This window comes from Pongo abelii, chromosome 7 (assembly GCF_028885655.2).
Source record: "Pongo abelii isolate AG06213 chromosome 7, NHGRI_mPonAbe1-v2.0_pri, whole genome shotgun sequence".
NCBI classification, from domain to species: Eukaryota; Metazoa; Chordata; class Mammalia; order Primates; family Hominidae; genus Pongo; species Pongo abelii.
Window position 1 is genome coordinate 137,346,398 of NC_071992.2, and position 27,857 is coordinate 137,374,254.

The following is a 27,857-nucleotide window of genomic DNA, read 5'->3' on the forward strand; positions in this document are numbered from 1 at the left end:
CTGTTACTTTTATAATTCCAGAAGTTCTAAATTTTGTTTATTAATCTTTATTCCTTCTTTTTTCCTTTTTCCCTCCCTTCTCTGTATTTTTTCTCTTCTTCCTTCCTTTTTTCTTTCCTCCCTTCCTTCCTTTCTTCTTATTCTACTCATATTGAAATGATTTCTCTAAAAATGATAATAGGTAAAAATAAAAATATCAAGATCAACATTTAAAAGTGGAAGTAAAATGAATCAAGGATAATGTTCTTTAGAGAAATATATAAAAATATTTTGCAGCAGAAAAATACATGGAATCAGTTAAAAGATCCACAATGTTAATAAGATAAAAATATAGATATCAGTTTCTTGGGTAGCATATGAGCTTACATAGGTACTAAGAAATAAAATTTCTTTGCAAGACAACATAAGAGAAAATGTTTGAAACATATACCAAAGAAATAAATGGCAGCTTCCTATGGCTACTTGCTATAGCACCTGTTATGGATTGAACTGTAATTCCCCCACTCTAAATTCATATGTTGAATTCCTAATCTCTGGTACCATAGAATATGACCTCATTTGGAAATGCATCATTACAGATGTAGTTAATTAAGATAAGGCCATAAGGATAGGCTCTATACCAATATGACTGATGTCTTCATAAAAGGTGAAATTTGGATGTAGGCATGCACACAGGGAGAACACAACTTGAATGTAAAGGTGGCCATTTACAAACCAAGGAGAGACATCTGGAACAGATAATTTACTCATATTCCTCAGAAAAAAACCTAGCCTTATGACACCTTGATTTTGAACTTCTGGCCTCCAGAACTGTGATACAATAATTTTTTGTTGTTTAAGCCACCCACCCATTTTGTAGCACTTGGTCATGACACTCCTGGAAAACTAATTCTGAATCCCTTATTTATAAACTAAGGGAATAACATCAAAAATAAAAATTGTAGAGAGGATCATGAAAGGCAGTCCAGAATGAAATGTCATTGTCACCCACTAATTTATTTATGTGTGACTGTAACAAGCATTTATAAATGCCTGGTATGTCCCAAATGGTATGGCCAGCATAGAGAATTCAAAGGATGACACATTCCTCAAAATTCATTCATCAAATGATCGGTCTAAGACAGTCAGAGCAACTCTACTATCCTTGGCAAGTATTGGATCAGCAACAGGCATAAGATCCAACCATGGCCAGTGAGACTTGAGGGAAAATCTGGAGTCTAACAAAAGATTTTCTCATACCTAAGGAGACATAGAAAGAGATCAACCTTTTGAATTCTTCATTTACATATTTTCTTGCTTAATGTATTATCTGGAAAGAGCTAAATCTATTTCGAGACTAAGAGAAGAGTTAGCCTGAGGGCAATGACAACCTTCTAAAGATGGTAGATAAGAGAAATAAAAATAATCTGGGTTCTGGATGACATGTTGAGTCACTAAATACACACTGGAGTCCACCCTACTATTAGACTTCCTACGCTGTGAAAATGAATTTTCTTATTATTTCAGACAGCTTGAGTTTAGTATTTTTCTACTTACAATCAAAGCATTCTAATAGTTTAACATTCAGACTTTTTTTGTGGTATCCATTACAGTTCTTTGAAAGCTTTTCATTTCTTCTCCTGCTGGCACGTGATAAAATTGCATTTCCTTTATTACATCCATCCCCTTTTTTGTGGGATGGCCACATGATTTGCCTTGACCAAAGAAATGTGAGCAGAAGAGGTGTGAGTCATCTCTTTCAGGAGAAATTTAGAGCCAGAGTATGAGTCATCATTTTTTCCTTCTCTTTGCTATAGAGAAAAGAAACACCCATGGTATTGACTACTCTGTTGGCCTGAATTCCAAAGAGAATGATAAAGAGCAAATCTCCAGCCAACCTGCTAAAGACCTTTAATGGGAGTGATAAGTCTTTGTTGCTTTCAGCCTTAAATTTTCAATAAATGCATATTGATGGAATGAATCTACTAGGAGATAAGGAACTAAAAATAATTATAATTTAATCTAATCTGAGCATGTAAACTGTTTCTGCTACTTTTAAATCAACTCACTATCTGAAATTTTCCCAAATGTGTTAAATAGAGTTCAGATATCTCTTTAAGTGCTTGTATGTATTTACATTACGAAAAAAGCCTTTCTCATAAGAAAGGGTGAAGCTAGCTGCTGACTATTCTGCAAATACAGGCATATCTTTTCAGTTACAGACCACCACAGTAAAACAAATATTGCAATAAAGCAAATCACACAATGTTTATGGTATTCCAGTGCATATAAAAGTTATGTTTATACTATGGTGTATCAAATGAGCAATAGCATTATGTATAAAAAAAGATACCTTAATTAAAAAAGATTTATTGCTAAAAAATACAATCGTCTGAGCCTTCAGTAAGTCATAATCTTTTTGCTGGTGGAGGGTCTTGCCTCAATGTTGATGGCTGCTGATGGCTCTGGGTGGTGGCTGCTAAAGGCTGGAGTGGTTGTGACAATTTCTTACAAAAAAAAGAAGTCTGCTTCATCAATTGACTCTTTTATGAAAGATTTTTCTGTAACGTGATGCTGTTTGGTAGCATTTTACCTATAGTTGAAAGTTTTTCAAAATTGGAGGCAATCCTCCCAAACTCTGCTGCTACATTAAAAATTATGTTTATATAATGTTCTAAATCCTTTCTTGTCATTTCAACAATGTTCATAGCATCTTCACCAGGAGAAGGTGGAGATGCCATCTCAAGAAATCATTTTCTTTGCACGTGCGTAAGAAGCAACTCCTCATTAATTCAAGTTTTATTATAGGATTACAGCAATTCAGTCATTTCTTCAGGCTCCACTTCTAATTCTAGTTTCTCTTGCTATTTTCTACCACATTTACAGTTATTTCCTCCACTTAAAGTCAACGAGGGTTGGAATCAACTTCTAAACTCCTGTTAATGTTTCTATTTTGACCTTCTCTCATGAATTACAAATGTTCTTAATAACATCTGGACTAGTGAATTCTTTCCAGAAGGTTTTCAGTTTATTTTGCCTAGATCCATCAGAGGAATTACTGTCTGTGGCAGTTATATAGCTTTTTGAAATATATGTCTTACATAATAAGACTTGAAAGTCAAAATTACTCCATGATTCATGGGCTGTAGAATAAATAATGTATTAGCAGGCATAAAAACAACATTAATCTCCTTATACTTCTCCATCAGAGCTATTGGGTGACAGATGCATGATTAATGAGCATTAATATTTGAAAGGAATATACTTTTTTGAGCAGTAGGTCTCAACAGTAGGCTTAAAATATTCAGTAAACTATGCTGTAAACAGACGTGCTGTCATACAGGCTTTCTTTTTCCATTTTTAGAGCACAAGCCGAGTAGATTTAGCATAATTTCTTAAGGGCCCTGGGATTTTTGGAATGGTAAATAAACACTGGCTTCAGCTTAAAGTTGCCAGCTGCATTAGCTCCTAATGTATGAGTCCACCTGTCCTTTGAAGCTTTGGATCTAAGCATTGATTTCTCTCTAGCTATAAAATTTCTACAAGGCATCTTCTTCCAATATAAGGCTGTCTCAACTACATTGAAAAATCTCTTGTTTAAGGTAGCTACCTTCATCAGTGATCTTAGCTAAATTTTCTGGACAGTTTGTTGCAGTTTTTACATCAGCACTTGCTGCTTCACCTTGCACTTTTATGTTATAGGGACAACTTCTTTCCTTAAACCTCATGAAACAGCCTCTCTTAGCTGCAAACATTTTTTTCTAAAGCTTCTTCACTTCTCTCAGCCTTCATAGAATTGAAGAGTTAGAGCCTTGCTCTAGATTAGACTTTGGCTTAAGGAAATGCTGTGGCTGTTTGACCTTCTATTCTGACCATGAAAACTTTCTCCATATTAATAATAAGACTGTTTTTCTTTCTTGTTCGTGTGTTCACTGGTGTAGCACTTTTAATTCCCTTCAAAATCTTTGCCTTTGCATTTATAACTTGGCTACATGTTTAGCAAAAGAGGCCTAGTTTTCATCCTCTCTTGGCCTTTGTCATGCTTTTCTTACTAAGCTTAATCATTTCTAGCTTTTGATTTAAAGTGAAAGACTTGTGACTCTTTTTTACTTGAACACTTAGAGGTCATTGCAAGGTTAATCATTGGCCTAATTTCAATATTGCTATGCCTCAGGGCATAGGAAGGCTCAAGGAGTGGGAGAGAGGCAGGAAAATGGCCAGCTAATGGACTCATTAGAACACACACAACATTTACTAAGTTTGCCATTTTATGTGGATGCAGTTTGTGAAATCCCAAAACAATTATAACAGTAACAACAAAGATCACTAATCACAGATCACCTTAACAGATAAAATAATATTGAAAAAGTTTGAAATATTTCAAGAATTATCCAAAGGTGACATAGAGACATGAAGTGAGCACATGCTGTTGAAATAATGGCACTCATAGTCTTGCTTGACACAAAGTTGCCATGAACCTCCGAAAACGCAGGATGTGTGAAGTATCATAAAGCAAAGTGCGATCAGAGGAGATACGGCTCTACATTGACAAAGAGAGTGGACTGGATTATACTTTAAAAATAACTAATATAAAACACCCTTTGTGATTTATGAATGAGAAGATGAAAGGAAATAAAGTGAAAGCTGAAAAGAATATTTTGAAGTGGATGATTGACAAAAGAAAATCTATTGGAAACAGAAGGCTTTACGCTGCACAAAGCAAAAATGGAACTCATTTAAAAAGGAAAAGAAATTCTAAATGTCAAAATAAAAGATGGCCCAATGCCAAAGGAAAGCAGGGGAATCTAAGGCTGGAAGGAGCTCTAATGGGATTCTGGGAGCTCCTGATCTTTGGGAGGGTTGGAAGCATGCGTGTGTTCTGGGGCATGAGCTGAGTTGGGAAGAAGCTGGCTAGGCTAAACTACCATGGGGTAGATGAGGTATTCTTTCTGTCATGTGACTTGTTAGCAGCATTGTAATGAGAATTAAAAGCAACAGCAATTGTACTGGAGGTAACACTGCTAGGGAAAAGTACTAAAATCTCATTGTAGAAATTAAGGGCAAATGGCATAAAGGGCAGAGCCACAGGCACTAGTCAAAGTCAGCTACTGAATGCTCATCCTACTTCTCCAAGGCAAGCTCTGTCTTTGTGGTCCTGTGTGATGCATCAGTAAAAGTTATTGCCACCTTGGTGAATACAGCATAGGATGGAGGTACCTAAAAATTTTTGGTTACTCTGAAGGGTTGGAGGTGAATATGTTAAATCTATATTTTTAAAAGGAGAGAAAAAGTTTCCCTGGCAATCTTGTGAGAGGAAAATAGAAAAATTGAGATCTGTCGGGGAAATACTAGTTGATGATTCAGACAGCAATGATTTGGGGCTCCAGAAGGAATGAAAAGGATGTCAGTAATTACTATATGTGAAAGGTTATTAAACAGGATTAGAAAGAAGGAAAAGAAAGTGTGAAATGGAGTAATTGAGAACCAGGATGATAAAAGTGATAGGGTAATAGCGTCATTCCCATTTACGGATCACAAAAACAAGGATTATAGAAATTAAACAACTTGTCCATAGTGATATGGCAAGTAGACGCTTCTTTGTTACTTTTTGTCTTAGCTATTTAAAATATTTATTTGCTAATTTACATTTTGAATCAGCTTCTTCTTTTGCCATTAATATTACTACAACAGATAATAATAATAGTTAATTTTTTGAGTCATTACTATAATCAAGATACCTTTCCAAGTGTCTTACATGTGTTATTTCATTTAATTTTTACAACAATTCCATAAGAAATATATCTCCAAGGGTAACATCTGGTAGAGAGGAGATCTAAAATTCTCAGCTGGATGCAGGATTGTACAGTTTTGCCAACTGTCTTCAGTGTTTGACCTTGGCGCTAGTTCAGTCTAGCTATTAATCTTTGGCAAATCACTTTGACTTTGGAAGTCTCAATTTCATCAACTGTCAGAAGAAGTTATTTAAAATACCATGGAGGATTTCTTTTGAGCATTAATGAGATAATATATGTAAAATTACTTTGTAAATTATAATATGATATATAAATGTTAGTTTTTCCTGCTATTATCATTATTATCCTATATTTGAATTATGAAGTGGGGATCCAACTATCATGATTATTAATGCTGATTTAGGATTGTGGTAGATGTGTTGTACTCACCCAATGGATTCTTCCTCCCTGCTGTACAGACTAAATCAAGTCACTGAGACACAGCATTGCAGTAAAAAAAGAGTTTAATTGTCCCAAGGCCAGTCCATGTGGGAGAACGGAATTATCATTCAAGTCAATCTCCCAAAAGCTTGGAGGCTGGGGTTTTTCTGGACAATGTGGTGGGCAAGGGAATGGGTTCTGCTGATTAGTTGGAGATGAAATCATAGGGGTGTGGAACACGGTCCTCATGTGCACAGTTCACATCTGAATAGGGCCAAAGGATCACCTGAGTTATGAGTCACCATCCGGATGGGATATGTCTGAAAGATATCTCAAAAAAACCATCTTAGGTTCTATAATGTGATGTTATCCATTGAAGCAATTGGGAAAGTCAGAAATCTTGTGACCTCTGGCCACATGACTCCTGAGCAGTAAGAGATTATAGAAACTATACCTATCTTTTAGCAGAGTTCAGGCTCCTCCCATAATCCTATTCTTACACCCTTTTATCAGTCTTATAAAGGTGGTTTTTGAACCCTGAGCAGGGAGGGGTTTAGTTTTAGGGAGTTACTATTATCAGCCTGGCTTTCAAGTGAAACCATAAACTAAATTTCTCCCAAAGTTCCCGTGACCTATGCCCAAGAATGACCAAGGACAACTTGGAAGTCAGAAGCAAGATGAAGTCAACTATGTCAGATTTCTCTGTCATAATTTTGCAAAGGCAGTTTTACTCTCAGGGCTCTATTAGAGAAGCAGAACCACTGTGACTTATTATAGGAATTTTGCTTTATGCAATCATGGGAGCTAGCTAAGTACTTTATGAATTAGTATGTCTTTTGCCTCTGCTTCAAGAGCTGCATCCTGAAGTCATCAGGGCTAGTAGTCAGGGAAGGAAGAAGGATACAAGGTATGGGAGAGCTAACAAGAGACCTGAGAACCTAAGCTGGAATCCATAAGGACTGATTGGAACCTATATTGGTCTTTCACCAACAACCAGCCACTAAGTTCAAGAGCTGCTATATTTCACTGAGGAACTGCTCTACAACTAGTCCAGCCAGGAGCACTGTGCTTCCGGCTGCTTTCCCATGCCAACAAGATGAGTCAGCAGACCTGTCAGTGAGCTGCAGCGGTGCATGACCCAACGTCCACCTGTCCAATGTACACACAAGAACTGCCATATTTCAGCCTTCCTGGTTTCACATGAATTTCTCTATGGGCAAACCCTAATTCTGAAACATACAGGAAAGGAATTTGTGAGTAATATAGTCATGCTTAGTTGGTATAGTATAAAGCTCCTTCAAAAGTGGAAAAAATCAAATGCCTGAAAGGTCAGTCATTAAAAGTAATAAATGAAGTAGGCCGGGTTTAATAGAGTACATGGCACACCTAATAGGGCAGAACTTTTTATTTTTTTAACCTGGGGGAAGGTGATTGGTGTTATTCTTGTTACTTGTGAAAACCCTACATGTTTGGGGGGAAATTAGCATCTTGCAAAGGTATACATATTTTTTTCTATCAGAATTTTTGCTATTTTTTATAAATTTTGCCAGTTTCTATATATAAGAGTTTTGAGGTTTTGGCTCATATGGTTTGTTTTTGTGTTGTACTTAGAATATCATCTGTATTAGTCTGTTTTCACACTGCTATAAACAACTACCTGAGACTGGGTAATTTATAAAGAAAAGAAGTTCCACTGACTCACAGCTTTGCAGGATTAACAGGAAGCATGCCTAGGAGGCTTCAGGAAACTTACAATTATGGCAGAAGGCAAAGGGGAAGCAAGCATACTTTACCATGGTGGAGCAGGAGAGAGAGAGAGAGAGAAGCGGGAGGTGCCACACACTTTTAAACGATCAGATCTTCTGAGAGCTAACTCACTATCGTGACAACAGAAGGGGTAAATCCGCCCCCATGGTCCAATCACCTCCTACCAGGCCCCTCCCCTGACACATGGGGATTACAATTTACATGAGATTTGGGTGGGGACACAGAGCCAAACCATGCCATTCTGCCCCAGGCCCCTCCCAAATCTCATGTCCTTCTCACATTTCGAAACCAATCATGCCTTCCCACCAGTCCCCCAAAGTCTTAACTCATATCAGCATTAACTCAAAAGAGCAAGTCTGAAGTCTCATTTGAGACAAGGCAAGTCCTTTCCGCCTATGAGCCTGTAAAATAAAAAATGAGTAAGTTACTTTCAATATACAATGGGGGTATAGGCATTGAGTAAATGTTCCCATTCCTGATGGGAGAAATTGGCCAAAACAAAGTGACCACAGGCCCCATGCAAGTCCAAAACCTGGCAGGGATCTCATTAAATCTTAAAGCTCCAAAATAATCTCCTTTGACTCCATGTCTCACACCCAGGGCATGCTGATGCATGGGGTGGGCTCCTAAGGCCTTGGGAAGCCCTGTCACCGTGGCTCTGCAGGGTACAGCCCCAGTGGTTGCCTTCATGGGCTGGCATTGAGTGCCTGAAGTTTTCCAGTAACCATGTAGGCTGTCGGTGGATCTACCATTCTGGGGTCTGGAGGATGGTGGCCCTCTTCTCGCAGCTACACTAGGCTGTGCCCCAGTAGGAACCATGTGTAGGGGCTCCAACCCCACATTTCCCCTCCTCACTTCCTTGGTAGAGATTCACCATGAGGGCTCTGCCCCCATAGCTGACTTCAGTTTGGACATCCAGGCCTTTCCATTCATCCTCTGAAATCTAGGCAGAGGTTCCCAAACCTAAATTCTTGCCTTCTGTGTACTGCAGGCCCAACATCATGTGGAAGCTGCCAAGGCTTGGGGCTTGCACCCTCTAAAGCCACGGCCTGAGCTGTATCTTGGGCCCTTTTTAACCATGGCTGGAGCTGGAGCAGCTGGGATGCAGGGTGCCATGTCCTTAAACTGCACAGAGCAGGGAGGCCCTGGGCCCAGCCCATTAAACCATTTTTCCCTCTAGGCCTCTGATACAGTGATGGGAGGGGTTGCCACCAAGATCTCTGTAATTCCCTGAGACATTTTTTCCCATTGTCTTGGCTATTAACACTTGGTTCCTCATTACTTATGCAAATTTCTGTAGCTGGCTTGAAGTCCTCCCCAGAAAATGGGTTTTTCTTTTATACCACATGGTCAGGCTGCAACTTTTCTAAACTTTCATGCTCTGCTTCCCTTTTAAATATAAATACTAATTTCAGACCATCTCTTTCTTCATGTATATGAGCATACACTTTTAGAAATAGCCAGGCCAAATCTTGAATTCTTTGCTGCCATCTTCTGCCAGGTACCCTGAATCATCTCTCTCAAGTTTGAAGTTCCACAGTTCTAGGGCAGAGGCAAAATACTACTGGTCTCTTTGTCAAAGCATAGCAAGATTAACCTTCACTCCATTTCTCAATTAGTTCCTCATCTCCATCTGAGACCACCTCAGCCTGGACTTCATTGTCCATACCAAACATCAGTGTTTGGTCACAACTATTCAACAAGTTTCTAGGAAATTCCAAACTTTGCCACAACTTCCTGTCTTCTTCTGAGCCTTCCAAACTGTTCCAAACTCTGCTCATTACCCAGTTCCAAAGGCACTCCCACATTTTTGGGTATCTTTATAACAGTATTCCACTCACAGTACCAATTTTCTGTATATAGTCCATTTTTACACTGCTATAAAGAACTACCAGAGACTGGGAAATTATGAAAAAAAGAGATTTAATTGACTCACAGTTCCACACGTTGTACAGAAAGCATGGCTACAAGGCCTCAGGAAACTTACAATCATGGCAGAAGGCACAAGGAAAGCAAGCACATCTGACCATGGCCAGCAGGAGAGAGAGAAAGAAAGAAGGGGAAGGTGCAACACACTTTTAAGCAATCAGATCTTGTGAGAACTCACTCCCTATGAGAATAGCAACGGGGGAATCTGCCCCCATGATCCAATATCCTCCCACCAAAACCCTCCTCTGACACATAGGGATTACAATTTGACATGAGATTTGGGTGGAGACACAGAGCCAAACCATACCAACATATGTATTCCAAGATCAGAAAAAAATTCTAAATTATTTTCTTCAAAGGATGGGAAGATAATATAAGCTTCAGTTGATATTAGGCTTGTTGGGTTTACTGAAGCTTATTGAACCCTGTATTAGTCCCTTTTCATGTTGCCAATAAAGACATACCCGAGACTGGGGAGGAAAAGAGGTTTAATGGACTTACAGTTCCACATGGCTGGGGAGGCCTCACAATCATGGCAGAAGGCAAGGAGGAGCAAGTCACATCTTACATGGATGATGGCAGGCAAAGAGAGAGCTTGTTCAGGGAAACTCTCATTTTTAGAACTATCAGATCTCGTGAGACTCATTCACCATCATGAAAGCAGCACAGGGAAAATCTGCCCCCATAATTTGATCACCTCCCATTGGGTTCGCCCCACGACACGTGGGAATTGTGGGAGTTACAAATCAAGATGAGACTTGGGTGAGGACACAGCCAAACCATATCATTCCACCCCGGCCCCTCCCAAATCTCATCTCTTCAAATTTCAAATATAATCGTGCCTTCCCAACAGTCCCCTAAAGTCTTAACTCATCTCAGTGTTAATTCAAAAGTCCACAGTCCAACATCCCATCTGAGACAAGGCAAGTCCCTTCCACCTATTAGCCTGTAAAATCAAAAGCAAGTTAGTTACTTTCTAGATGCAATGGGGGTAAAAGCATTATACAGCCATTCCGAATGGGAGAAATTGGCCAAAACAAAGGGGCAACAGGCCCCACGTAAGTTCAAAATCCAGCAGGGCAGTCAAATCTTAAAGCTCCAAAATGACTTCCTTTGACTCTATGTCTTGTATTTGGGTCACGCTGATGTAAGAGGGGTGCCCATGGTCTTGGGCAGCTGCACCCCTGTGGTACTGCAGGGTACAGCCTCCCTCCCGGAGGGAGGTTTTCACAGGCTGGTGTTAAGTGTCTGTGGCTTTTCCAGGCACACAATACAAGCTATTGGTGGATCTACCATTCTGGGGTCTGGAAGACTGTAGTCCTCTTCTCACAGGTCCACTAGGCAGTGCCCCAGTAGGGACTCTGTGTGGAAGCTCCGACCCCACATTTCCCTTCTGCACTTCCCTAGCAGAGGTTCTCCATGAGGGCCCTGCCCCTGCAGCAAACTTCTGCCTGGGCATCCAGGCTTTTCCTTACATCCTCTGAAATCTAGGTGGAGGTTCCCAAACTCCAGTTCTTGAATTCTGTGCACTGCCAGGCTCAACACCATACGGAAGCTGCCAAGGCTTGGGGCTTCCACCCTCTGAAGCCACAGCCTGAGCTGCACCTTGGCCCCTTTTAGCAATGGCTGGAGCAGCTGAGACACAGGGCACCAAGTCTCTAGGCTGCACACAGCATGGGGACCCTGGGCCTGGCCCATTAAACCATTTTTCCCTCCTCGGCCTCAGGGCTTGTGATAGGAGGGGCTGCTATTAAGACCTCTGTCATGCCCTGGAGACATTTTCCCCATTGTCTTGGGGATTAACATCTGGCTGGCTCCTCATTACTTATGCAAATTTCTGCAGTCAGCTTGAATTTCTCCTCAGAAAATGAAATTTTCTTTTCTATTGCATTGTCAGGCTGCACATTTTCTATACTTTTATGCTCTGCTTCCTTTATAAAACTGAATGCCTTTAACAGCACCCAAATCACCTCTTGAATGCTTTGCTGCTTAGAAATGTCTTCTGCCAGACACCCTAAATCATCTCTCTCAAGTTCAAAGTTCCACAGATGTCTAGGGTAAGGGCAAAATGCCACCAGTCTCTTTGGTAAAATATAACAAGAATCACCTTTGCTCCAGTTCCCAACAATTTCCTCATCTCCATCTGAGACCACCACAGCCTGGATTTTATTGCTCCATATCACTCTCATCATTTTGATCAAAGCCATTCAACAAGTCTCTAGAAAGTCCCAAACTTTCCCACATTTTCCTTTCTTCTTCTGAGCCCTCCAAATTGTTCCAACCTCTGCCTGTTACCCAGTTCTGAAGATGCTTCCACATATTTGGTTATCTTTTCAGCAGCACCCCACTCTACTGGTACCAATTTACTGTATTAGTCCTTTTTCACGCTGCTGATAAGGACATACCTGAGACTGGGAAGAAAAAGAGGTTTAATGGACTTACATTGCCATGTGGCTGGGGAGGCCTCACAATCATGGTGGAAGGCAAGAAGGAGCAAGTCACGTCTTATGTGGATGGCAGCAGGCAAAGAGACAGGTTGTGCAGGGAAACTCCCAATTTTAAAACCATCAGATGTACTGAGGTTCATTCACTGTCACAAGAACAGCATCCCTATAATTCAGTCACCTCCCACCAGGTTCCTCCCATGACATGTGGGAATTGTGGGAGTTACAATTCAAGATGAGATTTGGGTGGGGACACAGTCAAACCATATCAAACCCAAAGTTTCAAAGTCTTCAGGTCATTCATTTTCCTCCTCAAAAAATCAGAACTATAGATTTTCATGTGAAGTATCACAATTGTTAAATAATGGCAAATCTACTTTTTAAACTAAGGAGGACATATAAGCATTTGTGCTTACTTCCAGTGCATACCCCATAATCACTCTCCAAATATTCATGAAGTGTTTTTTATGTATGAGGCATGAACTAATAATAACCAGCCATTCAGAGATTTTAACAAAAGTCTTGATTCCTGTCCTTCAGGACCTCACAGATGAATGGGCCTCATTTGTGGCCATGTTACTATTTAAGCAAATAGTAACAATGTGAAAAATATGCCTAGCACTATGGGAGCACAAAAGAGCAGGCTTCAGTGGGGGTCAGGGAAGGCATCATGTATGATTCAATAGTTGTAGTTCATCCTTGAGAGAAGCAGAAGGGACAATAAGGGAATTTCAAGCACTGAATACAACACAGTTATTTTAAGGTGCTTTATATATTCAGGTACTCCGTTTTTTCTTTATTCTTTACATTCGATGCTTACCTTTAGAAACTGCATGAGGTAACAGAGTGTAAAATAGGTTGAATGAGGTCATATAACATAAATAAAGTCCTTTCTTAAGAATATGTTTATATACAAGGTTAGGGAAAGAATATGAGAACATAGGTACCCATTCATAGGGGAAGAAGACTCTAGAGTAGCATGCACCATGGAATGTGAAGAAAAGTACAAAACTCAAGAACAGATTACTATTACATAAAGTAGCCATAATAGGGAAATTTTTTTCTCAAAGATAGGCTTTAGTCTAAGCTAAGCTTTTCCCAGAATTCTCTGCCATTTTTCCTGGTTTATTTCAAAATGGTTATTGGGAGTCTGTGGTCAGCATGGGTTTATTGCCTACTACCCTATTTTAAGGTCAGAGACTCTGCTTGCCCTCAATCTTTTTCCAGATGGGGAGACAAACCAACTGCTGAGTAAACATATGGGCTCAATGCTTAAGGCCGCTTTCTTTCCATTAAGTGCACAGATGTTGCCAGATGAGCCCTCCTCCTTCCAGCACACTTGACCAGAGAGAATCTTACCAAGCCTTGGAAAATGACTATAGCATGTTTTGTCATCAGAGGAGCACAGATATTGGGAAACCTGATCAAAAACATTTGTGTGTCCTGATCTTGTTAACAGAGCTATCACATGTGTTTTGGAAGGCTGACGTAAGACATGTGGTCTATGGAGCTAGAAATTGGATTTTTTACTTTGGAATTTTTGGGGGGAGGCCAGGATCAGATTTTTTAAAGGGATAATATTACCTGGCAATCAAGACTATGACCATAGTTACTTTCATCCAAATGTTGGTTCTTGAAAGTAAAAGTGTGAGAAAATCTTGCATTTTTAATACCCTTTCTAATGTTTTACTAATTAGATAAACCCTGGAGTCAGAGTGATCTTGCATTGAGCCCTAGCTCTACCAAATCCCATCTGTATAACCTTGGTAAGGTGCACTTTCACAATCTTAGTTTCTTCACCTGAAAAATAGGAGTGGTAATAACTTCTCCCATATAGTGTTGAGTACGGGGTGACGGGAAGTAAGGATGTAAAGCACTTAGAATTTCTGATGCATAATAAGCCTCCTACAGGTTATCTATTGTTATGGTTGGCACTCATTTGATTGTCAATCAGTCCTATGAGGTAGACAAAAAAGTTGTTATTGCCATTTTCAATTTTTTTAATAAAGAAAAATAGTGAGAAGGTAAGAGGCTAAGTACTGAATCTCGAAATCAGTGGCAGAGCTGAGGCTCAAACTTTACTCTTTGAACCCCAGATCTTTTCCTTACCCCAATGTTCCAACTTGATCATAACCACCAGTGCTTCAACAGGGGTGAATTTCAAAAACATTTATCAACAGGGAGGAGGTTCAGGGAACAGCTTTTCACTAACAGACATAGAAGTATTTCACAATTTCAACTACTGGTGTATAGTATAGTTAACGTATCAGTGTGGCCAGCTAAATATATCAGTCCTGCATATACCAGGGAATATGACTTCAGGAATTATAGATTAATTGCATTAAGTTAAAGTCTCTAGCTCTGTCTAGCAAAGGGGTTATTCTCAGGAAAGTTACCTTTCTTTGCAGTGTATTATTGAAAAGTAGAAAATAAGACAAAACTAAAAGATTCTTTTTTCTTTTCATCAGATTTGTCCCATAGCATAAGATTCACACCCAATACTATCATCCTTTGGGTCTCTAAGACACCAACTTAAAAGTAAGTTTCCTTGTGTCCTCAATTTACATCTTACTGAAAAATATATTTGTGGAGGGTTATTAAAAACCTTTCAGCTCTTCTGAATCATGTGCATTTGGAAAGCTGCTGCTTTCACCATTTCCAATTTTGTAGCATACTTTATAATGTTTAGTACTTGGCTTATGTGAGATAGCTAATGAGCACCTATGTTTTTCTTATGTTCAAACTAGGATACTGTTACCAGTGCAGGTACTGAGCAGAGATTCTGGAAGAAAGTAGAAAGAGAGAAAAAGAGAAGGCTCTCCATGTTGGTGTAAACAATAGTTAAAATTTAACCATATGTTTTTACATGTTATAACTAAGGCAAAGGATAGGATTCCTGCCTGGGTGTGGTGGTTCATGCTCAGGGACTTTGGGACGCTGAGGTAGGAGGATTGCTTGAGCTTAGTTGGAGACCAACCTGGGCAACAAAGCAAGACTCCATCTCTATATTTTATTATAATTAAATGTTTTTTTTAAGAATATGATTTCTTTCCTTTTCTCTACATATGGTTTGCAAACAAACCTTTGCCTCAGTCCCATTAGTTCCCCCTTCCAAATAGTGTTTTTTATTTTTCATATAGAGAAGTATAGATTTAAGAGTAAAGAGGAAATATATAGATTCTTGTCTATAGCAGCAGTCAATAATTGGTGAATAAATACGTAGATCAAGTCGAATAAAATTCCTCTCAAAACCCTGATAATAAGCACTTCGCATATCTCAATATTTCAATAGTTGAAGTATTCTAAATTCAAATGAGACACATTTTGAATGTCTCTGTTTAGTACATGTGGTAGATCATAGTATTGTTCTATATATTTATTGCATCTTGTTGGGAGAATATTATATATCCCCTCCAATTTCTACCTTGTTGGTGTTGCATTTGGCCATCAGATTGATTTTGGCCAAACTACTTTTCCTTGCATGAGTGAAAGTGTTATGAAATTCTTCTTTGCAGGAAGCCATTGCATGGTTATGCCTTCATTCTTTTTCCATTAGCTAATAGGCCAGAATGTCCCATAGGGTCTAATTCCTTCAGCTGCACCGTGGGATGAACAGAGCAACAACAAAATCATCATCAAAATGCAAGGCAAGCAAGAAATAAAAATTTTTTAACATTATAATTTTAATGTTGGAGTAATTTATTTTTGCATAACCTAGTGAAAACCAGCTAATACACTATGGAAACATGTTTACATGAGAATTAAGAATATTTCAGGTTTTTTCTGGATAGCTTTTTGAAGAAGACCCGGGCTTTCCTGTCATCCTCTATCCATCTCTACATATAATTGACAAGGCTGGTTTAAATGTATAATCCTTTCAGACTGGGAAGTGGCTGAACCGATCTCATGAACAAATAGCTGGCCACTTGCTTTGTTTTTCCTTCCATGTTGTGGGTCCACAACATGGTATAATGATAAGAGCCATATTAATCAGGAATTTGGGTTGTGATCTCCACTTTGATGGAGGTTAGAATTTAACAATGGGCAAAACACTTAACCTCACTTTGCTCCAATTTCATCCCATGGAAGAGGGTTGTGGTCATATATTTCCTACCTCAGATCTTTGCAAAGGCTGTTTCTGTTGCCTGGAATGTTCTCACTTCTGCTCATCCCTGACTGGCTTAATCCCCTTCAGGTCTTAAATTCAAAGTCTCATTGGTAGAGATGGATTTTCTGATCCTGACTTCCTCATTTAACTAGCTTTCCACTCTCCTTTCTGCTCTGTGATATGGCCCTGTTTGGCTACAATACAGCACATATTTCAATTTTTAACTATTTATTTGTTTGCTTACTTTGTTATTGTCTGATTTTCCAAGGCAATGTGCTCCTTGAGATGAGATGTATTATCTTATGCATCACTGTATTTCCAGCATAGACTACAGTGTATGACATAGAGCAGGGGCTCAAATATTTTGAGTAAATAAGTAAATAATAATGGCCCATACTTACGTAACACTGAATACATGCAAGCACTGGTCTAAGAACCTCATGCATATTAACACATTTATTCTCAATAAACCCTATGAGGCAGAAAAACTATTACTATCTCGATTTTACAAATGGTAAATAGAAGCTAAAAGATTTTATGTAAATTTCCCAAGATCACACAGCTGGTAAATTGCAGAGTCAGGCATCAAAACCGGTAAATCTATGCGTCCTTAACATATACACTCTTTATCTTACACAGTGATTGTAAATGAACATTGAAAGAAATATGTATGTGAAAGTGGTTTCCGTAAGGGTTATGCAAGTATCCTAACATAAATATTAGTATTTGTAGCCAAGTTATTTTTGCAACCTTTGCTAGACCTCAGCAAACATCAGAAAAGGTGCTGTCTAGAGCTCCCCTTTCCTGGGAGACAGAGTGAGACTCCGTCTCAAAAATAAAATAAAATAAAATAAAATAAAACAAAATAAAACAAATAAAATAGAGCTCCCCTTTCAGCAATTAGTTTTCAGCCTTTCTGAGTCAAAAATGTAAAAGCTGAGTCATTTCGAATGACCAGAATTCCTAGGTGACTGTATGAGCATTATAGAGTTGACAAGCTGAGTTTTAACAGATGTCACAAGTGGCATATTAGAGTATCTGTAAATTACCATGGAAACACAGAGAATGAAACACTAGCCTGAAGGAAAGGATGCAGATGTGGGTGTTTCCAAAAAAGGCTTCCCAGTGAAGGTGCAATATGGCAGATGCTTAAAAGAAGAATAGTGATTTCTAAGGATGATTAAAAAGAAAAGTGCATCCTAAAAGGAAGATTGGGGCAAGTAGGTAGACAGCAGGTGTATGCTGAGTTCTGAGAGCTTCTAAGTAGTTCAATATAAATGTCAACATGAAGATTAGTTTCTTATAGCTCTGGTCAACATTTTAAAAAAACTATACCTGGGTGATGAAATAACATATACAACACATCCCTGTGACATGTGTTTATCTATGTAACAACCCCTCACATATACCCCCAAACTTAAAAGTTAAAAGAAAAAAAAGACAAAGAAGATACTCCAAAGCAGAAATTTTCTGAATCTCAAAACTGTTTGATGTCAAAAACAAAACAAAACAACAAATAACTATTGGATAATAACACAAAATCAATTCATCTAAAATGTTTTTCATCTGCATATGTGTGTTGGGACCTAAAGATTCAAAGATAAATAAGTCACAGGCTCTAATTTCAAGCAGTTCACAGTTGAGAAAGGAAACATATTATATTCTTCCTACTCAAAGTGGCCTGTGATAGTAGCATCAGCATGCATAACCTAGGAACTTACTAGAAATCCAGACTTTCAGATCTCACCATCTCAGAACAACTGAATCAGAATCTGCATCTTACCAGAATTCCTAGGTGACTGTATGAGCATTATAGAGTTGACAAGCTGAGTTTTAACAGATGTCACAAGTGGCATATTAGAGTATCTGTAAATTACCATGAAAACACAGAGAATGAAACACTAGCCTGAAGGAAAGGATGCAGATGTGGGTGTTTCCAAAAAAGGCTTCCCAGTGAAGGTGCAATATGGCAGATGCTTAAAAGAAGAATAGTGATTTCTAAGGATGATTAAAAAGAAAAGTGCATCCTAAAAGGAAGATTGGGGCAAGTAGGTAGACAGCGGGTGTATGCTCAGTTCTGAGAGCTTCTAAGTAGTTCAATCCACTTGGAAGTAAGGGAGAATTAGTGTCAAGAATTGAAGAAGAAGCAAATAAGGGGGAAATTTTGAAAGCCTTGATTCCACACTAGGGCATTTTCCACGTTAAAACTGTATGTGGGTGGGGAAAAAAGAAGATTGGTTTGTTGTTGTTGTTGTTTTACTTTAGGAAGATCACTCTGGTTGCCATATGGTAGATGGATTGCACAGAGAAAAAGAGAAAGAAGGGATGATTGTGAAATGTTCAAAAGACATAAAGCTGGGTGGAGTAGTTACAATAATAGATGACAAAAGCAACATTCCTAATGATTTCACCAGATTTAGATATTGAATTTAACCAATAGGACAAAATTCAAGAGGAAAAATATATACATAAAATTCAGCATTTGTGTTTGTGTGTGTGTTTAAATCAGTTGAGAAAGTGCAAGAGAGAGGTAAACATTTTTGACATGGCTTGTAAAAAAGTCCCCAAATGTTGTGATGGTAGATGTAATCATAATTTAGTTGACCACAAGTTAAGCCTGGGCCAAAGTTTCACTCATCAGCAGAGTCTTTGGTAAAACATCTGGCCCACGGGAAGTAACTGTTTCTCTTTTCTGACCACTGTCTCTCATTTGTGCCTTTCTTCACCCTCAACTCCACCACCGTATCAAAAGCCACGTCTATTAGTCTCAGAGGGTCTAAGAATGAACATGCTTACCCTTGGACAGGATATCAGGAAAAATGTAGGTTTTCTCATAGTGGCTTTTAATATATTGAACCACTATATGTGCTTTTCAAAATGCATTTGAATTACATGCTTGCTGTTGACCATGGAAGAGAGAAGAAATCTCCTTGAATAAATGCTTTCTTTTATTTCTTGTGTTCCTAGTTCCTAGCACAGTGCCTGACACAGTCCAAGTATTTAATATCAAAAAGGGGATGAATAACTAGATGAATGAATGAAATGAATGAATGCATGAATGAGGAGAGTTAAAAAGAGCATTACTGTGAAAGAGTCAAAGAGGGCACATGTAGATGTACATTCCACATAAGGGCATGGGAGAGCAAATGTAACATGTCATTAAAAAAATACACAACTCTGTCATTTTCTGCTCTGAGAAATAAATGGTCCATTAGCAACACTTTAGCTCTTTCTACAACCCCCAAATCATACATGCACACCCAGTAAAAATTTTCCTTACTGAAATTCCTTGCAGCCTCAGCTGCCTTTCTCTGGAGCCTCCCTCCTCTGTCATCTGTGAGGGATTTGTGTCCCTCCCTGGGAGTTTTTCCCTGGGAGCAGTCACTGGAGCCATGCCTCTGGAGTCCATTCTTCTGGCTTAAGCACAGCTGGGCATCAGATGTCAGAGCCCCAGGATGGATAAACATGCAGTGTCTGTACATTCAGGTTAGAAAGCTGTGAGTGCCCTGTCTGGCAGCCAGAATACAGGACTGTAAACAAGAACACATGATGAAAGCTCTGTTAGGGGATGAACTTTGGGCTGTAGTCTCAGATCTCTGAAAGCCCTCTCTACACAATTTTGTGAGAAACACAGAGGTCTGGAGTTGCTATCTGCTCTTCAGTGTTAGCGAAGCCATTTCTAGATTTCACCATCCTGCCTGAAGGGTGCTTTATTACCAGTCTTATTATTAAATATTTACTTGATAATCCAAAATAATGGCATAAAATCTAAATGCATTTTATGGAAATTTCTGAAAGCCATGCAAGCAAAATCATAGCCAAGCAAAGATTCTGCTCCCCGTGAACGTGTAGTGAATTCCTCTTGGTGCCAAAAACTTGCATGACATTCTTTAATGTTTAAAATGATATTTAGTCTTTGCTTTATTGTGTGTTTTGACAGTGGAGTGTTCCTTGACTTTTTATTATAGCAAGAGCAATTGGGCAGGGATAGGAGTGAGGTAGTTCTTGGCTCTTTAAATAAGCCAAGCCCCATAGCCACAATTATACCAGGAAAATGGGTTTACTTTCTCCTTTGGGAGGCATTAGAAATGTCTGGAACTACGTTTTGGGAGGAATGAGAATAGTCACAAAATATATGCTCTGCCCTTTGAAACTAAAGAAGTCAACTAGTGAATTTGTTTTTGTTATTCTTTTTCCATGCCTGTCCTCAATTTCATTATTCTCTTTACAACCTCTTTTTGCTCATTAGTTACTATTGTTACTGTTAGTAGTAGCAGTAGTAATAGTAACATATTACTACTGTGTATTTATAAATAGTAACTTTGACCTTTTATTGAATATGTGCTATATAATCATCGTAATCTTACAAAAATCCTAGACTCAAAGTCTGGCCTATTCATGGTCAGTGGTCAATCATCATAGTAACTACAGGAGTTCTGAATAATGGGTATGCTCACATTTAAGTAGGGGTGGCATATCAGTTGTAAGTCATCTGTATTTTCTTTAAAGCAAGTATGTTGGAGAACTGTTGCTGGTACTCAGCCCCAGAGCAACTTTTCTTTACTCTCCTTTGTACTGCTGAGACTGGAAACTGGAAAACTACATTTCCCGATTTCCTTTGCCAATTAGATATCAACAGGACTAGTTTGCCTGGGTTTCCAGGAATGTAAGATTTTCACTGCTAAAACTTGAAAATTCCTTGGCAAATGAGGATGAATTGATCACCTTACTTGCCAGTTACATTTATGTTAGATGAGTGGGAAGCACTTACATGGGATTAGAAGGCCTGAGGAAGGTAGATGACATTTCAATTACTGGCAGCAGCATTGACAGGTATGTGGCCTTATGGTTTCCTAATCAACAGCAGCAGCAGCAGCAGCATTTCTAAGAGTGTCATGGAGAATGCCAGCTCCTGGAATCTATAGTGAAAATAGAGGCTTCCTGTGGCTACAGACTTCTGTGTAACATCAGCTTTCCTCTTTTGTTTCTTCAGCCATTCTAATATTTTGTAAATGATACCCTGTATTAAATCCCCTTCTGCCTGAAATACCTTCAGTGATTTCTATTTCTCTGATTGGACATTGATAGAGGGCCCCATTGAAAAATTGCTTCTGAATAAAGGGAGCAACTAGAGTTAGTAGGGATTGTGAAATGCTAATCAGAAAAACTGTAGAAAAAGCTCAATCAAATAGATTTTTCCAAGATGGCAGAAGGTCAGGGAATAGGGATGATGTAAGTAGGAGAACACATGAAGACTCAGGTTACCAGCACTGTAGCAGCAATTTATTCTAAGTCTTTCTAGGTCTCTGTAAATAAGCTCTGGCTATCCTCCCAAGATTGACCCAAGAATCCGAAGACTCTGAGACCTATTATTGGAGCCCATTAAAAATCAGAACTCTGAGGAACAAAGATAGATGCATGAGATTGTTTCCACATCTCTACTTCTTTCTAAGTTATGACATCCTCTGATGGGATAGATGGACTTCATTGTTGCTCCCTGAAAATTTCCTCTGCATAGTATTTCATCATGTATAATACTGTTTTAACTACATGCCTGTCTCCAATATTGAATTGTCAGCTCCTTAGAAATATAATTTTACATCTTCGAGGCTTAATAATGCTTGGTGTATAAAATGATATTTAATGATTTCCCATTTCATTCGGAATAAAACTCAAAACCCTTACCAAAGGCACACATGATATGAATCCTGGCCACTGCCCTAAACTCGTCTATTATTTTTTTCCTTAATCATTTTGCTTCAGCCACATAGGCAAGATATTAGTGTTCCCTTACCATGTCAAATTTGTTTCTATTTTATGGTCTTTGCAGTTATTTTTTAAAAGCTGTCCAAAATACTTTAAAACTAGATGGCTACATGGCTTGCCCCCTTCCTTCTGATCTCTGTACAAATGATATCTTTACAGAGACGCCTTCCCTGACCACTCAATATAAAAACTAACTAAACACAACAACAAAACCTGTCCTTTGTGCTATTTTGTTTTACTCCATAACACTTTTCAACATCACCTCAGATATATATTTACTTAGTAGCTGTTATTGTTTCTTCCTCTTAACAGCATATAGTCTGCTTCTTAAATAGTGGTAGGAGATAATATATAGACAGAGAGGTTGGCATAGCAATAAAAATTAAAAATACAAAAATAAGAAACAAATGACCTGATTTAAAAATGCCCAAAGATTTTAACAGACACCTCACCAAAAAAGATATATGAATGAAAATGAGCAAACGAAAGATGCTCTGCCTCATATGTCATCATGGAAATTCAAATTAAAACAATAATTAGATACCAATACACACCTATTAGAATGGCCAAAATCCAGAACACTGACATCACCAAATACTGACAAGGATGTGAATCAAGAGCAACACACATTCGTGGCTGGTGGAAATGCAAAATGCTACAGCCACTTTGGGAGACAGTTTGGTTTCTTCCAAAGCTAAACATACTCATACCATATGATTCAGAAATTGTGATAATTGGTATTTACCCAAAGGAGATAAGGACTAAGTCCGCACAAAAGCCTGCATACAGATATTTCTAGCAGCTTTATTCATAATCACCAAAACTTGGAAGCAACCAACATGTCCTTTGGTAAGTGAATGAATAAACTGTGGTACATCCTGATCATGGAATATTGCTCGGCATTAAAAAAAAATAGCTATCAAGTCATGAAAACACATGGTGAAAACTTAAATGAATATTATACTAAATGAAAGAAACCAATCCAAAAGACTAATATACTGTGTAATTCCAACTATATGACATTCTGGAAAAGGTAATACTATGGAGACGGTAAAAAGATCAATGGTTGCCAGGGCTTAGTGGAGAGAGAGGAATCAAAAGGCATAGCAAAGAGGAATTTTAGAGCAGTGAAATTGATCTGTATGACATTCAAATGGTGAATTCATGTAATTATGAATTTCCTAAACCGACAGAATGTACAGCACCAAGAATGAACCCTAAATGTAAACTATGGATTTTGACTGGTAATATGTCAATGTAAGTTAATCAGTTACAACAAATGTACTACTGCAATAGGGGATGCTGGTAATGGGGGAAGCTGTGACTATTATGGGGGTAGGAGCATATGAAAAATCTCTGTACCTTCCTTTCAGTTTATTTTGTAAACTTAAAAATGCTCTAAAAATAAAGTATATTTTTAAAAAATTAACACAGCTAATTTCCAACACAATCTCATTACAGATAAAAAATATTTACAAGTAACCACTTCTAAGTCATTTAAAACTCACATACAAATTCTTAGAAGGGATAATTTAAACTAAAATATTAACAAGATCATAAGTAGGTTTCATTGCAATGCACCTTTCCTTGACATAACCTAGCCTCTAAGATTTCATAGCAATGAGATATCATAATTATGTATGCATGCATAGATTCTTTTATTCATTCACAGATATTTAATGACTGTGTGTTGTCTGTCAAGTCACAGGCACTATACATGGTGAACAAAAATAGGTGCAGTTTCTGCCTTTACATCTAGTGGCAGAGACAACCAATAAAATCATCAAGAAGACAAATAAAAAATTGATGTTGTGAAAAGTGCAAAGATGTAGTAAGCTTTGCTACAGAAGTTAGGAAAGGTGTCCCTTAAAAATGAGACAGTCGAAGAGATGAGATGGAGATAACTGCATTGAAAGCCAATCTGACAGCCTCTCATTAAGATAGCAAACACTAGAGGAAGACTAAATTGTGTGGAATGGTCATAATTTTGGTATGTTTTAGACATGTGAGGTATGTTCTGTTCTATACTAGTGCTGGTAGAAATTAACGCTCAGATGTGTTTAAAAATATAGTGCATCATAAAAAACAAACCACCAGAATAAGAAAAAGATCTTAATGATTTAAACTATGACAGTTTGAAAACATTCAATAGGAGGATTGCAAAAAGTCAATGAAATTTCCAAAGTATGAAGCAAAAAATAGACATGGAAGATACATAAAAATATTAGAATAAATAGAAATAGTCCTATTAGTCAATACACTGTAAATAAAAGGCACAGAAAGAAAAAAATGAAGAAAACAAAAATGAAAGATTTATAGAAAAGTTTCCCATAGTTAATACAGAACACACTTCAGATTCAAGAACCCACCTCAGGTCTGTTAGTAAGGAACACTTCTTTCCTATTTGTGATATTTTTTTCTAAGAAAAAAAAAATTTACTGTTACTCAAAGCTTCCTTTTACCTGTTCCTCTGCCCCAGGGGACATGGAGTAATTATATTATTGATAACTTTGTGATGATAAAACTGACAATTGCTCAGCTCTGTCTTGCTTCTACTCAGGAGAAAATTCTCCATGTGAAGTTGGCTGGTATCCCCCTTGGCTCCTCTAGGGAGATGCTCTGTCACTGTGAGAGGTAGAATAGGTTGTCCCAGTGCAGCAGCATTATATCCTCCTAATTTTGTCTAAATGTTAAGAAGCCATTGGACTCTGATATTAAAGTGCATTCTCTAAAGATGCCATAATACTGTGGCCTGTAACTAGACTTCAAAAAAAAAAACTGTTGACTGAGAATCTGCATAGGAAAAAGTGCAATCAATGAGTCTCTTAAGAGACCACAAATTAAAAAAAGACACACATCCCTGTGTACATTCTGATTATTTATCTAAACAACAAAAATTAAGAAAAGCTTCTAAAATTTTGCAGACTAAAATAAAAAATTCACTACCAAAGAAGCATTAATCAGGCTAATATTATGATCCTCATCAACAATACTAGATGTGGAAGTAGATGAAAAAATTTCTTCAGATTTATGAGAAAAAATATTTTCAATCTTGAAATTCTGTATCCATGAATTATGAATCAAGTGTGAGTGTGGCATAAAGACATTCATGATTCATGAAGTTTACTTTTCATTCACTCTTGTCTTAGGAAGTTACTTAAATATAGACTGAAAAAAAAATCAGGAATATAAACAAAAATTCGAAGATATCAGATCTGTGTTACAGCAGGTCTAATTTAGCATTAAAGAGATGTAGGTTTCAGGATAATTCCTGTCAGACACAATAACTCAGATTGATGTAGAAAGATGATGTTATGGGAAAAGGGGTGAAATATTTTAAGAAAAAAATGTGGGATTGAATAAAGTAGGAAGTCTTTTAAAACATGGAAAGCTGAAGATTTGGTAAATGCAAATAATGTTCTTAAAAGACAATAGAAATCAACAGAATGAACAAAGAGCGATTCAAAAAGCGTCATGATTCAAATATAAAGCAAACATAATTTTTAAGTAAGTGTTGGGCATAAAGAAAACAGTCCTTTGGACATTAATGGTAAAACAAATTTCTTTTGAGTGCTCCAGGAATCATAACATTGTATATAAGAAAGGAAATAAAATCCTAGCATATGATGCCTCTTAGCTATTAATAGTAATCTCACACTTATTAATATAAATGTTTTTATGATGTTTTAATACTTAGAGTAATTTCATGGATAAAGTTGAAAGCTTGATTGTAGTTGTAAGATGAAGAATAAGTGTCCACCAAGTATAAATGCAGCTGACAGAGAGTGGAATAGAATGAGTGTTTTTGTGTTGGGGAATGAGTAGGGTGAGAGGAAATGTGGAAGGAAGTAATCTAACATCTTCACCCTATGGGTCTGGCTTTGGTTTAAAACCCAAGTCGCCTACCAACCAGCCTCTCTGACCTCCAATTTCTTCATCTACCAAATGTCCATGCTATTAATTCCTTCCTCCAGGTTTGTTGTAAGATTGTATTAGGACAATAATTGCAAAAATTACTATGAATTACAATTTCCTACAGAATTATAGTTATTAGTTACACAAAGAAAAAGCACCATTTTTATATTGCATAATTTTCATCTCTCTGCTTTTATAAAAGCATTGTTGTAAGCCTGATGGAGAATACAGAGATGAAAAAAATATCACTAGAAAGAAAAGAGTTCCTATTCAAGAGTCTTCTTTCTAGTGATATTTGCTCACAAACTTGAGAAGGAAAAAAAAGTATGAATCAAATGTGTGAAATTAAAATTCTTTGGAAAAAGGGTATGGATTACTTCTGGTTGAGGACCTCGAAGAAAGCATCATGCAAAAGACCAGAACACTTGAACTATATCCCAAAAGATGTTCGGACATTGCAGAAGTTTGGATTACAGCCAGATATTCCGAGTATAGAGAGAAAGTGACAAAAGGTATCTCAGGATACTTGAAGGTGAATGGAGAGTGTAATTAATAATTCATGAGGGATTAGTAATTCACAAGGGATCTGGCCCCAAGATCCAATCACCTCCCTACAGACCCCACCTCCAATACAGGGGATTACAATTCAACATGAGATTTGGGTGTAGCCTACAAACAATATCAATACATTTTTAAATATTGTATTCCACTCATTAATACTACATTTTTGACAAAACTGTTACTCAGAACAGAGACTTCAGATGCCCATGAAAGAAACACTGGAGTTGAAATACATGTGCTGAGATTTGCTGATTCACCATTAAAAAGTTCCTTAGATGTCCCAATATAATTGCTCTTCAGTATTTTTAACAAATGAATAATTATATTTCACAAATAAGAAAAATGGTGCTTTTTATCTACATAGAACTATACAAACTTCTAGCAAAACTTTTGAATTATTTTACTTTGAATCTTGTCAAATGAAGCATTTTCATTTCTTCTACACTTCTTTAAAAGCCTGAACAAGTTTGCCTGCATTAGTATCAACACATGTTGGACTGTGCTATGTTTAGTTGTAATAACTAATTTATCCATCCTCACTTAATATGTGGTAAATGATACAGCCCTAAGTGTATTGAGATATGTTTCTTCGAAACAAAAATATTTAATTTTTTGCATGTGATAAGAAACAGCCTTATTCAACATACACTTTTCAAAAATGAGCAACACAGACAGCAGACATATGACTCCTTGTTACCCATAATCTTGACTACCAAGAAATGAAGCCAAACTTCAGAAAAATACATTCAATAAAAGATTCAAGCTAAAAATATATTCCTTTGGTTGAAAATCATTCCCTTTATAATATTCATTTGTAATCTAAATTCACATACATCCCACCAGCCCAAAATAATCTTCTAAATGTCATTGTACTTATAGTATTGCCATGTTTTTTTTTTTCAGTCCAGTACTTATGGAGGTTACTGGGCTGCAGCAACACATTATTTTAACTCTAAGAAGAGTATAGACTTATAGCATTAGCTCCTTTAACAATTTTCTAAAAAAGATTTTTAGTTTAGAAACCTCCAGCCCACGCGTTTTTCCTCAGATACAATATATCCAAACTTTTTATACAAACCAACATTTTGTGGTAGAAATTCAAGGGAAATCTTCTAACAGTTCAGTTTCTAGCTTAGCAAAGTAAGGGTTGGTAATAACAACTTGCCAAGCTGCTTTTCTCTGCATTCATCACTAATGATAACATCTTCTATTCTT

General features: G+C 37.6%; 1 long non-coding RNA gene across 2 annotated transcripts; it reads right to left on the bottom strand.

The window, feature by feature from the left end:
* Window positions 1–27,857, bottom strand: LOC129047523 (uncharacterized). Of its 2 annotated transcripts, none has more exons than XR_008509261.2 (3): window positions 27,721–27,857; window positions 15,717–15,888; window positions 1–165 (listed from the first exon to the last, which is right to left on the bottom strand). It is a non-coding gene; the product is annotated as an uncharacterized LOC129047523 (long non-coding RNA). The 2 variants fall into 2 exon arrangements; XR_008509260.2 differs by having other exon boundaries at window positions 27,725–27,851.